This window comes from Aulonocara stuartgranti, assembly GCF_965226115.1.
Source record: "Aulonocara stuartgranti genome assembly, chromosome: 3".
NCBI classification, from domain to species: Eukaryota; Metazoa; Chordata; class Actinopteri; order Cichliformes; family Cichlidae; genus Aulonocara; species Aulonocara stuartgranti.
The window spans coordinates 11655367-11669742 of record NC_138941.1 but is presented as its reverse complement, the minus strand read 5'-3'; the positions used below and the strand labels follow the sequence as shown (position 1 = coordinate 11669742).

At 42.0% G+C, this 14376-nt stretch overlaps 2 protein-coding genes across 5 annotated transcripts in view; one reads left to right on the top strand and one right to left on the bottom strand.

Moving 5' to 3' along the window:
* Positions 1-14376, top strand: part of LOC309702173 (protein NLRC3-like) — a 132347-nt gene that overhangs the window by 56807 nt on the left and 61164 nt on the right. The window lies entirely within an intron of this gene.
* Positions 1-14376, bottom strand: part of LOC309702178 (uncharacterized protein) — a 240971-nt gene that overhangs the window by 226116 nt on the left and 479 nt on the right. The window lies entirely within an intron of this gene.

Sequence of the window (14376 nt, the reverse complement as noted above, 5' to 3'; positions counted from 1 at the left end):
CTTCAGCAGCGGAACACGTCTGGCACTGCGGGATTTGATTCCCTGCCGTTGTAGTGTGTTACTGATGGTGACCTTTGTTACTTTGGTCCCAGCTCTCTGCAGGTCATTCACCAGGTCCCCCCGTGTGGTTCTGGGATCTTTGCTCACCGTTCTCATGATCATTTTGACCCCACGGGATGAGATCTTGCGTGGAGCCCCAGATCGAGGGAGATTATCAGTGGTCTTGTATGTCTTCCATTTTCTGATGATTGCTCCCACAGTTGATTTCTTCACACCAAGCTGCTTGCCTATTGTAGATTCACTCTTCCCAGTCTGGTGCAGGTCTACAATACTTTTCCTGGTGTCCTTCGAGAGCTCTTTGGTCTTGGCCATGGCGGAGTTTGGAGTCTGACTGTTTGAGGCTGTGGACAGGTGTCTTTTATACAGATGATGAGTTCAAACAGGTGCCATTCATACAGGTAACGAGTGGGGGACAGAAAAGCTTCTTACAGAAGACGTTACAGGTCTGTGAGAGCCAGAGATTTTCCATGTTTGAGGTGACCAAATACTTATTTTCCACCCTAATTTACGGATAAATTCTTTACAAATCCTACCATGTGGATTCATGGATTTTTTTTTCACATTCTGTCTCTCACAGTTGAAGTGTACCTCTGGTGCAAATTACTGACCTCTGTCATCATTTTAAGTGTGGGAACTTGCACAATCGGTGGCTGACTAAATACTTTTTTGCCCCACTGTGTGTGTGTGTGTATATATATATATATATATATATATATATATATATATATTTTTTTTTTTTTTTAACATACATAGTTTTTTGTTGCCTTATGGTTCCAAGCGCTGTCACCAATCTTTGCATTTTGTTATTATCTCATGACACTTGTTTAATCAGCTACCATCTCTCCTGTGGACTTTTTAATGTCTACAGTCTCAGACCAACACAGCCCTGCCCTTCCCATATTAGATTCTTGATGAATGTGTGTTGTTGTTATTCAGCCTGGTTCAATGTGCCCCTTTTTAACTTTGAGCACCCGCCCCTTTAAACCTCTCTGCACAGCCCTGCACTGAACTCACTATCTTCTCCCTCTAACAGCCTCCACATGTTCTCACTGTAATTTCCCCTCATGAATGAATTTATGCTGCACTAATGTGAATGTTTGCAGGGAAATCAAACGCATTTCACACGCAGTACTCGAGCTGACTTACCTTTGTTTGAATGACGACTTGTACGCGCTGACTCCACAGATAAGGTACGAAAATATATCAGGCTACGTCTTCAGGGTTTCTACTCCACGGCCGTATTTCATACGGGTCCACATTTCCACTGCACGCTATTTTCTGCAAGTACTGCCGCTTCGCCTCTGGACGCAATCGGTCTCTATACAGTCCATTCTCTTTTGAGCTGCTTTTAAGCATCTTGTAATCGTCGTTCCAACACAGTGTGTTTGTTTTGATTCGTAGACCTCGAAAATGGTGCCGCGCTCCCACAATGCATTGCGGCGTGACGTCAACTCCAAAGCCCTATAGAACATGTTCTTTTTCATTGTCAAAATTATCAGGAATAAAGAAGAAAACTGATTCAAAACCTGTGGAACCTGCCAAAAAACAAGTTTTACTGCAAAGGATTTCTAGATGTGAAGGTTTTGTGGCTTTTTTCAGTTTCTAAAACAAACTCATTTGTACAGAAGGATATGAGGATGTATATGTCCGGTGGTGGGTTTTTTTCTTCTTGATTTAATGTATTCATTTATCTCTTCACTTAATCTTTCTTTATGTTGTTTTTTTTTTGATTTGGCATGAGCGATTTCCGGTCCTCACTCCAAGCCAGTTGGTGGCGGTAATGCACCACATGTTCTATCACAGCTGCGTCCGAGAGGACAGGAAACGTCTGTATGCGTCTGCAAACCAGGTAACTACACTCAGCTGAGCCTCTCTGCTAGTCGTTATTAGTTGGAGGGTTTTGCGTCACTTTCTCTCGGCTTGATAAAGGGCTGTATAGAAATCTCTGGTACGTAACACGTAACGTCATTTTTAGGGAGCGTCGCAGAGAAGTGAGGCTGTTTCTTTGTTTTTGTCGAGTTTTGATTGAAGACATGTTTCCAGTCCGTTTTTTACTCGTTTGTTTTTTCATTAATAACTTTACATTATCACAGAGAACAAGAAGGTGCTTTGTTTGTCACATTCACCTTATGTCTGTGAAGGTTCTCAGTCATCCAGGTCATCGTAGTCAAAGGAGCTTGCAAAGAAAAGCGTCTGGACTTCTTTAAGTTACTTGAAGACGTTTCACCTCTCATCCGAGAAGCTTCTTCAGTTCTAAGGTCAAATGGTGTAGAGTCCCAGATATAAGCCTAGTGGGAGTGACCCCCCACAGAGGGACAAAAGGACCCCCTGATGATCCTCTAATCACCTGAGCCAAGGTGTGAAACTGGGTGTGGGCCCCAATCAGCCAGTTTCGGGTGAGCTCATTGTGAAACCTGGCCCCACCTTATCATGTGATGTCCTGAGATCAGATGGCCCAGGATGTGAGTGGGCGTTAAGGCGTCTGGGAAGGATCTCAAAACTGGATTATAGATGGCAGAGAGTTGGTGTCGTAAACCCCCGCCTCTGTTCAAAGATGGTCGCTCACAGTGGACATAGATGCTTCTTTCACTCCTCTTTCAAACCATCTGTCCTCTCTGCCCAAAATGTGAACATTAGCATCCTCGAAAGAGTGTCCTTTATCCTTAAGATGCAGATGGACTGCTGAGTCTTGTCCTGTGGAGGTGGCTCTTCTATGTTGTGCCATGCGCTTGTGAAGTGGCAGCCACTTGGCAGCCACAGTGATAAATGGCTGAGATGGCTGCAGCTGTACGTGTGAGGTACCTACATGTTTCAAGATGAATTTGCAGAGATGTCATGTTTGGTGCTTACAGACATCACACTGCATTTTGTGATTTCGTAGCTATTGTTGTGATATTTTGGAGCTTCCCATGATCACCGTGACAGTCATTCATTTTAACATAACCTTTCTATTCCTTTCAGGGATCCTCATTTTTTTGGTGAGGAAGATCAGCAGCTGTGTCGACAGGCAACAGGTAACGGCATGCTTTTCTGTTAGTACTGTAGACCTTGGTCTGGTGCTCTTTTTTAGTTTAACACAGTATTTTCATTTGCCGAAGTGTAAAAAGCTTGTTCCAGGAGAAACAAACTTTAGTGAGTTCTGCAAAATGATTCCCACCATTGCACACTCTGTCAGCCTCCAGTGTGCCCTTTTTTTGTCCTTTAACTGAAGAAAGTCGGTAGTCAGAACATATGAGATAAGTGAGATCCTCATTTTGCCTGCTTATTTCAAGATACAACATTTTCACAAACTGCTGTAGGATAACCTTGCTATTTGTCTTTTCCAACACTTCTACATTCATCCATATTTCCTTGTCTGCTTCTTTCCAGGTGAAAAGTACCTGAAATGGGTGAAAGATTTTGTTTCCAAAAACAAAAGCATGTGCGTTCACCTGAAGAAGCCAAGTGGTGCTGACCTGTGGATAGAAGAGCTTGAGAACACCAAATACGACGGGGATGATGATGAAGTTAACGCCTGGGGAAAATTCTACCTTCCCGAGATTGTAAAAATGCAGGTTATTGGTGTGGTAAAGGGCACCTCATGTCCATGTGACGAGCTTGTGCTGATGACGTGTGAGGACAAAAAGCTGTACGGCTATGACGGAGAGGAGCTGCATCTGGTGGCTTCCAGTTTCCTGGAACTATGTGACAAAATGATAGAGTATCCAGCATCCAAGCGCTACTACAATGGAGAGGCCTTCAAAGATATGGTGAGAAGTTAGACTGCTAAGAATAAGACTGGGGATGCCTAGTGTTAGAGATCAATCACCTGAGCTTTTCTTTGTATTGTTGTGTGTTCTGTTTAGACTGAGGAGGACTGGAAAAAAGTTAAGATGAGTGATGTGGGGAGGAAACTGCAGGAAGAACATAAAAAGCTGGTAAATGAAACCCAGTCAGCGTTCGTAAGCCTAATATCATAGGTGGGTATTGGAGCTGAGTATCATCACTGATTTCTAGAACCTGTTCAATTCCAATTCACAAGGTCCCAATTAGATTCCATTTAATTCTTACTCAGAGAGTCAGAAACATTATAATTCTGATCATTTATCAGTACTGACACTTGTGAAACTTCATCAGAGGTGTGAGCATCACAGCAGATGCTTTTGTGTCAAAGTAACTGAGGATAAAACACAAAACCATGAAGCAGATTTTCCTGGCCTAGCTTTTTACAGTAGATAACCTTAAAAATATTATTCTGCAGTAGAACAAAAGCAGACGAGAACCACGACTCAACAAATGTACATTGGCTGATGCTGCTGAAGTGATTCAGAGGTTTTAATAAGAGGTTTTAATAGAGACACAGCAGAGCATTTTGCAGTTTCACTTAATTTGAAAAAAATAAATAAAATTTGGTATTGAACAGCAGAAATGAGGCTGTCTTGTCGGAAGTCATTAAAAAAAATGGCTGTAAGCAACGGTAGACTGCTTCATAACAAGCAAGCGAATAATGCCAAAAACAGAGATTTGAGATGGGAAACGGTGTTCTTAAAGTACACTGAGAGAGGCAGAGAGCTGTGCTGTGTTGTTTTTCTGTGTGTGTTTTAATGGTGGTGGAAGCAAACCAGCAAAAGTAAGAGGGAATTCATGACAATGTTTATGTCAAGCGAAATGTGTCTTCTTTTGCTGCTGGTTTGGTTAGAGAGAGACAAAACGTGCAGCTTCAGGATCTGAGCAGCTTTCAGCACCAACGGCATCACAGCTCAGACTTGGATTCAGGATTAAGCCCTTTATGTTTGACTGTAGTGATTGTAGCTCTGTCCTTGTTATTAATCGCTTTAGTCAAACACAGCTATTGTTTGCTGGGATGTGTATATCCTTGACAGTTTGTATCTCAGAGTTATCAAAGACACTGTGGATAATCATCAAGAGATTGTTGTCCTCTTAATAATGACCTATTTGATTGTTTGTTTTTTCTTCTTCTTACAGATTCTGGTATTTGGCCAAAAGAGAGCTTCACAATTCTTGGCTTCACCTGTGGTAGAAAAATGACTGAAGTTATGCAACACTCTCTAAAATTAAAGCTATGCAACGCTTTAACATGAATGGCGAAGGAGTGCATCTCTTTCACTGTCTCTTCCTGTCCTCTTCTCAGTCTTTGTTGTGGCACCTCTGCTATGTGTTATAGAAAGCACTTGGAATCATGTTCAATACAAAAACACCAAACTCGTGGGATTGCCCTAGCAAGCAGTTGGTAAAAACTAATTAAAACTGATATATATCAGCTTCACTTTCTAGCTGCAAAAGCACGTTTCTGCAAAAGCATGCAGTTTCCTGTCAGCACTTTTTGGCACAGAGTGTACTCAGAGTTAGGCCTTTCTTATATAAAGCAATATAATCAGCATATAAACATTTAAGATGATAAATTTAAAGCTCAACAGTAACTGCTATAAATATTATAACTACACATGTAGTGCTTTTGCTTAAGTAAATTATAGTTGGGATCATAATAAGAAAACATGTGTTTTTATTTTCTGTGTACCCTGGGTACAGACCAGTATAAATATGGGATTCTTCCCAATAAATGCTGTCTGATAATGCTTCACATTACATTAAACACTAGATATGTAAGCAAACAAACAAAAACCCATAGAAGCCAGTTTTAATTATTAAATGTGACAATTACATGGAGATGGAAAGTAAACATGCTTATACACGTCTCTGTGATTACAGAAAATCCACACAGATGCTGTCAGAGCAGAGAATCTTTGATTTATCAGAATGATGAATGCAAATGATTTCATGAAATCTCACTCTTGTTCTGGGTTGTAAAATTCACCTGTCCAGTTAAACCGAATCCTTTGCAACACGGTTCTAAGAACCCTACCAACCTCATCCTCAGCTCTCTGCCTGTTGTCCTTTTCAGCTGAGTATTCATCCACATGTGTTTCAACTTCTCTCTCATTTTCAAGCAAATTGCTCAGGCTCTCAGCTTCAGCACAGTTACCATATGGCCACTCTCTGAGGTCTTCTGTGTTCAAGCCAAACAAATTCTTACATGATCTGCAAGGCTTCATTCTGGCACCATCACGGAGACAAAAAGCCTCACACCTGATATTTCCAGGTACTTCAATTGTTCCATCAAAGTAATCTTTCTGGACTGTGTTTGGATAATAGGTCATCACCGCACCAGATACATATTTATGCCATTTGCTAAGACAGGAGGCAGCAATCATAATTTTCCCAGCGTTAGGACCTTTGGTGGACATGGAGACTCCGCAGTACCTTTCTGATTTGTTGGTTTGGGATTTTTGAGAAATGCAGATGGTGGACGAGACGAAAGCTGTTTTTTTATTATTCTCTTCTAAGTCCAAGTCTGTGAGGAGATCTTGCAGACTCTGCTTTATTTGCTCTTCATTCTCTGAGTTATTTTGCAGGACAATCTGAAAACAGTTACAGATCTGGTCAAAGTGTTGCACCTGATTATATAGTTGTTTTTCATAGAAAGTTGATCAACATGTTTGTTTCGCTGCTTGACTTATTTAACTATGCAGGACCATTGGATGCTTTTGATTTAGACATTTTAAGATAGGGGGTGAAACAAGTCACAAAAATCTATTTAATTTTAAATCAATAAGCAAAAATCCATCTTTGTTCTCACTAATTTATAATTAAATTTGCTAATTGACCTTTTTTTTTCTATTTTGCTATGCCGGGCTGTCAAAACACGCTGAATTTAGAGTCTTTGAGCTGACTTAACAGATCCAGCAGCTACACAGTGACAGCATCATATACGCCTTGAAGACTGTAAGCATCTCCAATAATGAGTCTGTTAGACATTATTTAGAACTAACAAATTCTGAAGCAAGTCTCCAGCTCTCCTGCAGTCTCTGTGTTTGGTGGAGAAGTATAGCTAGAAGCATATGTTGAAGTATAAGGTACAGTATGGATTTTCTTTGGATTTCTCAGTAAAAAAGCACTTTGCATTATACTTTCCTAAAAACTGGAAGTTTGTCAGATTGACTGAAAATGTGAGAAGAGTTATCTTACCATGTCGAGCACACAGGAGAAGGGACTTCGCCTGGGAAGCTGAGTCGAATACAACTTAAAAGGCCTGGGATATCTTCTCATTAAAGAACCCAAAACAAAAGGATTAGGGAAGATTTCTTCTGGAGAAAAGGGGATGTTGTTGATTTTGCCCAGAAACAACATGCTGTGAAGGATCTGTTGAGTGAAAACATATTTGCTTATTGTTAGTAGTGATAAACAGGACTGTCTTAAAAGTGTCAAAGGTAACACACCTCATCCACCAAGTGTTGACTTCCCGGAGTCATGTAAGAGCCCCGAACCATCCTCTTGGTAATCTTGTAGGCATTAGTTTTGAACCTCCTTTGAGAAATTGTTGTCTTCTAAAATGATAATGATCGAGCAGTTAGGGATTTAAAGACACAGGAGATCTGATAACTTTGGCTACAGCAGAGTCTGCAGACATACCTATTTTGCTCTTGGTCGGCCTATTTTAAACATGAGAGAAAACATAGTTAGTGAAATGTTGATAACATACAATGACTATCATTGGTGGCTGAAAAGATGCCAGGTAACAAGTGAAAAGCTGCTACTTACCATCGCCACAGTCTAAGAATGAAACAGGAAACACTGAGCGAGTTGCCTCCATCTTAAAGCTGTTGATCATGTGATTTAAAGGAAAGCCACACCCAGCTCTTTCCTGGAATTTTACTCGACTGTAGAAAACTGCTCCATTTGCCCCGCCCACCTATGATCTTTAATATCTACCAAAAACAACCTTTTGGTTGTCAGTAACCAGTCGATCGTTTGCGCGATTAAAAAATGACTTTGTGCGGCGGCGTTCCCACCGCGAGCAGAACTCCGGCTCAAAAACCGCTGTTTTTGAACACTTTTATTTACTTAAGCATTTTTATGGGCTTACTTTGAAACAAAGTGCGATTGAATGATTATTGTTATGTGTTGCCTTGAATTCGGCTATGCTGTCTGTTAGACAGCTGTTTTCCTTTATTGTTGTTTTTGTATTGTTTGTAGCGAACGCTACTGGAATGTATAGATTAAGCTACGTAGCCAAGATAATTAATAATTTAACTGTTGTACATTGGTTGATGATGATTTGCATTGTTATCAGAATCAGAATCAGAATCAGAATACTTTATTGATCCCTGGGGGAAATTATTTTTTGTTACAGTGCTCCATTTTAAACCAACATTAAGACAAGACAGACAATACGCTAACTAAGAATAGTACAATATATACATATATATACATACATACATACATAAGTCACTTATAAATAAATAGTTGGAAAAGAAACATGTGTAGCTGTAGCAGCAAACAGTGTGTTAAGTGGATGCGTTGTACAGGGAGATGGCCACAGGCAGGAATGATTTCCTGTGTCGTTCAGTGGTGCTTTTCGGTAATCTCAGTCTCTCACTGAACGAGCTCCTGTGACTGACCAACATGTCATGGAGTGGGTGGGAGGTGTTATCCAACATTGTCTTTATCTTGGACAGCATCCGCCTCTCCGACACCACCTTGAGGGAGTCCAGCTCCATCCCCACAACATTGCTGGCCTTACGGATCAGTTTATTAAGTCTGTTGGCATCTGCGACCCTCAGCCTGCTCCCCCAGCATGCAACAGCATAGAGGATCGCACTGGCCACCACAGACTCATAGAAAATCCTCAGCATTTTCTGGCAGATGTTGAAGGACCTCAGTCGCCTCAAAAAATAGAGACGACTCTGGCCCTTCCTGTAAAGTGCTGTGGTGTTTTTAGCCCAGTCCAGTTTATTGTCAATGTGTACTCCAAGGTATTTATAGTCCTCCACAATGTCAACACTGACCCCCTGGATTGAAACAGGGGTCAAGTGTTTCCTGGTCTTCCTGAAGTCCACGATCAGTTCCTTGGTCTTTGCCACGTTGAGCTGCAGATGATTCTGCTCACACCACGTGACAAAGGAGTCGACCACAGCCCGGTACTCTGTCTCATCATCCCTGCTGATGCATCCAACCACCGCAGAGTCATCAGAAAACTTCTGAAGATGGCAGGTCTCTGTGCAGTGGCTGAAGTCTGTGGTGTAGAGGGTGAAGAGGAAGGGGGAGAGGACAGTCCCCTGTGGTGCCCCTGTGTTGCTAATCACCTTGTCAGACACACACTGTGGGAGACGTACATAGGCTTGCAGAAAAATATATTTGTTTACCGGTAAACTGAATCGAACTTGATGTGCTAATGGACGTTTTTCTGACCTACAGGTCAGGTTTTGTTCCCTCCCTTTGAATTAATCTTCTTCATATTGAAGTGGCGAGCCGGTAGGACCATTCTTTGTTTCCCCTCTTTCCCCCACTTAGCCGTCTTTGGATTACGGACATATTTCCCCATTTGTATGAAGCTGGACCCTAAGGAGGAATACCTTAAAAGTGAACTTTAAAAAGAAGAGGACCAAAAAGGACTTTTGCACAGAAAGATCACAGCATTGATTTATTATTTAATTGTGGGCATTTATGTTGTGTGTTGTGTTAATTATTTTGTTCCATTTCCCCTTTCCTCCATTTATTCAATATATTTTTGGTACAAGATATTGCAGTCTTTGGTCTCATCATTCACACCATCTCGGCTCCATAAAGAACTATTTCTTCTGCGCATCAGTCAGTAAACTCATCCACTGAAATAAACTAGTCCTTAAATAACTTTGAGTTACACAGTGGCAAATGTAATAGAGAAAGACACAGGGCCACCTGAAATCTGTCGTCCTATCTGATTCAAAACCAACATGTAGGAGAATCTGGAATCTTTGATTTTGAGTTAAAAATAAAATATGGGTAAAATGCAGAAATGTTTTTACTAACATGTACTAACAGAGACTTGGAGGAGAGAGACCTAATGTTTAATAATCCACATTTCACTGTTTTACTCTTTGGTTCAGATGTGGATACTGTATTGTTCTTTCTTTGTGATTGTTTATGTTTAAGTTGTTTGTTGCTGGTTTTTAGTTTGTTTTTTGTCTGTTTGGAAGCTGACACAGTCTCTATGGAGATGGGTTTTTGGGGGGTAGCAGGAGGAGAGAAGCTGCAGAGAGGCGTGTAAGACTGCAACTCTGCTTCCTGGTCCCAACTCTGGATAGTCATATTTTGGGGGGTTTAATAAACTACTACTGCATGATGTAAAGCTGAAGTATGACACAGCTTTATGAACCTCCTGTTATCCTGGTAGACGAGTACAGCAATAAATCTTTTACTTGAACATCTTCTGGCTGCAATAAGCTTTGAAATGTGACCATGAAGTTAGAGACACACTGACTGAAACCCACAGTTGTGACTGTGGATCACATCCACACACAGTGTAGCTGCTGTCTCTGTGTGAGGTCTGTGTATATATGTACATATTTATGCTTATATTCATATTCTCTTATTCCCCTTTATTTGATATCCTAATTCTGTGCTGTGTAAAAGTTTGTCGGTGTTCTGCTGCTACAAACTGGATTTCCTGGAGGATAAACATGAGGGATTCATAAAGTTCTATCTCTCTGTTAAAATCCCCCAAAATAAATGAAATGTGAATTTCAGGCAGACGTGTTTTTAAAAGAGTCTCTTTAATGGAAAAATGTGTTTTTAAAACCAGCCAATAGGAGCGTCTGTGGATATCAGCTGAGGCTGAACTCAGGAACACCATCACATATAAATACACAGAATTAAATCACTAGATAAAAGACGTCATTAAATAAGGATCAAATCAACATGTCAGAGGTCAAAGGTCAGTCAGAAGAGGTGTGGTTAAACACTGGCAGTGCAGCGACCTAATGCAGTTTGGTTACCGCCACGGGAAAAGCCCCGCCCCCTCTGAGCCTCCGCTGTGTCCTCAGCACATCCAGGAGCAGCAGGTCAGAGGGGGCGGGGCCATGTCAGGACTTATTTTAAGTAAAATTTAAAGTGGAGCGACGGCAGGAGTCACACAGCAGTAACCAGCTCTGTCTGCCAGGGTCAAAGGTCAAACAAGTCCTGCAGCTGACCCACACACAGACTTACACTGATCCACAGAGAGTGATGAATCCACACATCACTCGGCTGGAGGAAGCTCGGTTTCCACACCGTCCAATCAGAAACCAGTGTTGATGCTGAGACCCGTCTCTGTAACAGGAAGTCCATGAACAGGCTGACCTGTGACCTCTGAGACAGAGGGAGGAGTTTGTGTCAGCAGGGGGCGCTGCAGCATCGCCTGAGAGCTTTAAGAACAACAGCAATAAACAGGAAGTGAAAGTCACACTTCTGTTGGTGTGCGTTATCAGCAGACCTCCACCCTCTGCAGGAAGCTGAGATAAGAAGCAGCCAATCACAGAGCAGAGAGCATGTGACTTCCTGTTCCTGCTGTTACTGTGACAACAGCTCCTGGCACAGAGAGCAGCTTTCTAAAGAGGAAAGATGCTGCTGTCACCCCCGGGTGTCATGTGACCCACCTGATGTACCGATTTAAGACTGTAAGAACAATAATAACAACATGTTTTAGTCAGGTGATCCATGCAGAGCAGATCCATGTGACCAAACACAGCTGGATCACATGTTTCCTCTCCTGGAAACAGAAAGCCTTCATGTATAAAGGCTCATGTACCCACTGAGCCCTGCTCTCAGATCTGTGAGGCTTTAACAAACAACAGTTTAAAGTCATGTTTAGCATCTTCTGTCAGTGTGGAAGGTCACACACTTTCCTGAGTGTTGAACCCTGAACTACTAGCTGTTCATGTCAGCCTGGACATAAATACAGACCTGCCTGCTGTCATAGACCCCAGCACTCACATGTTACTTATAAGTGACTCATATGTATGCATGTATATATTGTGTATATTGTGCTATTTCTTACTTAGTGTGTTGTGTCTTTGTTCCTGTTTGTGCTGCTGCACTGTAACCTAAATAATTTCCCCTGGGGATCAAAAAAGTATTCTGATTGTGATTAAATGAAAGCAGTCAGAGCAGAGGACGGTGATGTAAGGAATGGGATTTTAATCAGCCAGTCTCCTTTAACTCTCAGCATCACAAAGTAATGTGGTAACATCTGGACTGATGTGTTTACTGTCAGCTAGTTTAAATGCTGTAGGCTGCAGCCGCTGCTCTAACACTATAACTGTAACAGGGCTCAGTGCTGCTTCTAACAGTCTGAGCTGCTTCAGGCTTTATTTGTGAGGAGCACAGCAGCTTACAAACACGTGGCTGGGCCTGGACCCAAAGGAGTGTTTGTTAAAGCCTGCAGTGAATCCAGCAGCAGAATGATGGAAATGCAACACAGCAATGATGAAGAGGAGCAGCATTAAAGCCAAAGTCCAGTTCATACAGTTAGGTCCATAAATCAAATAAGGGAAAATAAAATGTTGGTTGGATGCACCTGTCTGCAGCCTTAATGCTCTCTGGTCGCTATGGTAACGCGTAAACATTTCTTTCAAAATAAGACACACGACTACAACACGGGAAAAGACCCAGGGAAACGAAGTTAACGATAAAAACCCTGAAAACCATTGTTGGATTTATATTTTATCATTGTCATTGTTATTGGGGAATATCTAACCATATATGCTTAGAGGTGTAGAACCAATTGTGTAATGATAGTAGTCTTTAAAGACTTTGTGTGACTCCAGAGTGTTCTGGCATTCACACCCACGTCCTGGGATCATGGGAGAGGTGCTACCTTCTTATTGTTTTGTGGTAGGATGTCTGTTTTAGTCTAAGTGCCTTTTGTTTAGATGAACTGCTGGACTTCCAGACCAGCAGGTTTAGGGAAGTCGTTTATGGGGTCACACACACACACCTACATAACATACAGACTGGTACCTTTGTTCACGTGTATGTTAATGAACCTATGTATGTTCATGTAACCTCAATAAAAGAGCAGTGTTACGAGGGAACGGACGAGAGCGACTGTGGTCAAGCGAAGGAACGGCATTGGTCCAGTTCTCTCCCGTGCACGAGAAACATAAAGAACTACTCGTGTCTTGCTTTGCTGTGTAGCTGGATTGAACGATCCAGCGAACAGGTTTATGCTACAAACCTATCAACCATCAATTTCACACCGAGCCTCGACTCTCACGGCCCGGTACCAAACGACTCACGGACCGGTCCGTGACCCGGGGGTTGGGAACCGCTGAGTTAACGCATGAGTAGTTCAGGGCTGCACGTCATTTTCATTGTTAATATCTTTGTGAAAAGCACATTGATGTGAAAATCTTCATGAGAGTCAGAGGCCCTACAACACGATTAAAGATTCATTCAAAAGAAAATCACAAGTTATTATCATCTTCAGAACATTTCATTAAACATTAGAGACAGACTGCTGAGTACATCTCATCTCTATCCAAACAACCTACAGTCCACAAACACATCATGAACCAGTGCTCTGGGCTGTGGTCTGTCCCCAGTTACATGGATCAGCTGGTTCCCTGGAGGTGACTGCTGCTGTGGTTTGGAGCGGATGAATAAACCTGAACTGAATCAGGTGTCCAGTTACTTTTGGTCCCTTTAAACCAGGCTGTCACATGTTCAGGATGTGAAACTCCTCCTCCGTGAAAACGGGTGTGGGTCACAATCAGCCAAGGTTTTGGGTGAACCCATTGTGAGATCTAGCCCCACCCTATCATGTGATTTCCTGTGATCAAATGTCCCAGGATGTGAGTGGGCGTTAAGACGTCCATGTCCCTCTTCAAGCAACTTAAAGAAGTCCAGACGCTTTTCTTTCCAAGCTCCTTCAACAACATCATTCATAGAACAGCTTCCAGCTTCTTTTGCTCGGCTACAGTTTGGATGGATTTGCATTTAAAGATGCAACAAGACTAAAATGGTTAGGGTCAGGAGGTCAAAGGTCAGAGCTCCTGTGGGTCTGAGGGCGGCCTCACGCTGGAGAAGGATGAAGGAGTCTGACCTGAGCCAGTGTTTGACATGAACACATCAGCACTGCTGTCAGTGAGCCTAACGACAGCCGTTAGCATCATTTCAGTGTTTCAGTCATAAAAACACTTCCTGTCTCTGTGGTGGTTACAGTGACATCATGCAGTTTGTGCTTTGACCTCCAGAGGGCGACAAATCAGCACAGACAGAGAGCTCCATTCAAACTTTGCTGCCATCAGGAATAATTCTTCAAATATAATCATCAGTGTTTGAGCAGTTATGATATCAGGGACAATCTAGACATGTGTGACAATACTGAACATGTCACATGACATACCTCAAACATCATGTGATCCACTCTCAGTCTGCACTTTCATTCATGACTTCAACAGGTTGAAATGAGCTTTGAAGAAACATCAGTGAAATAAATCTTTCATGGATTCATGTGAG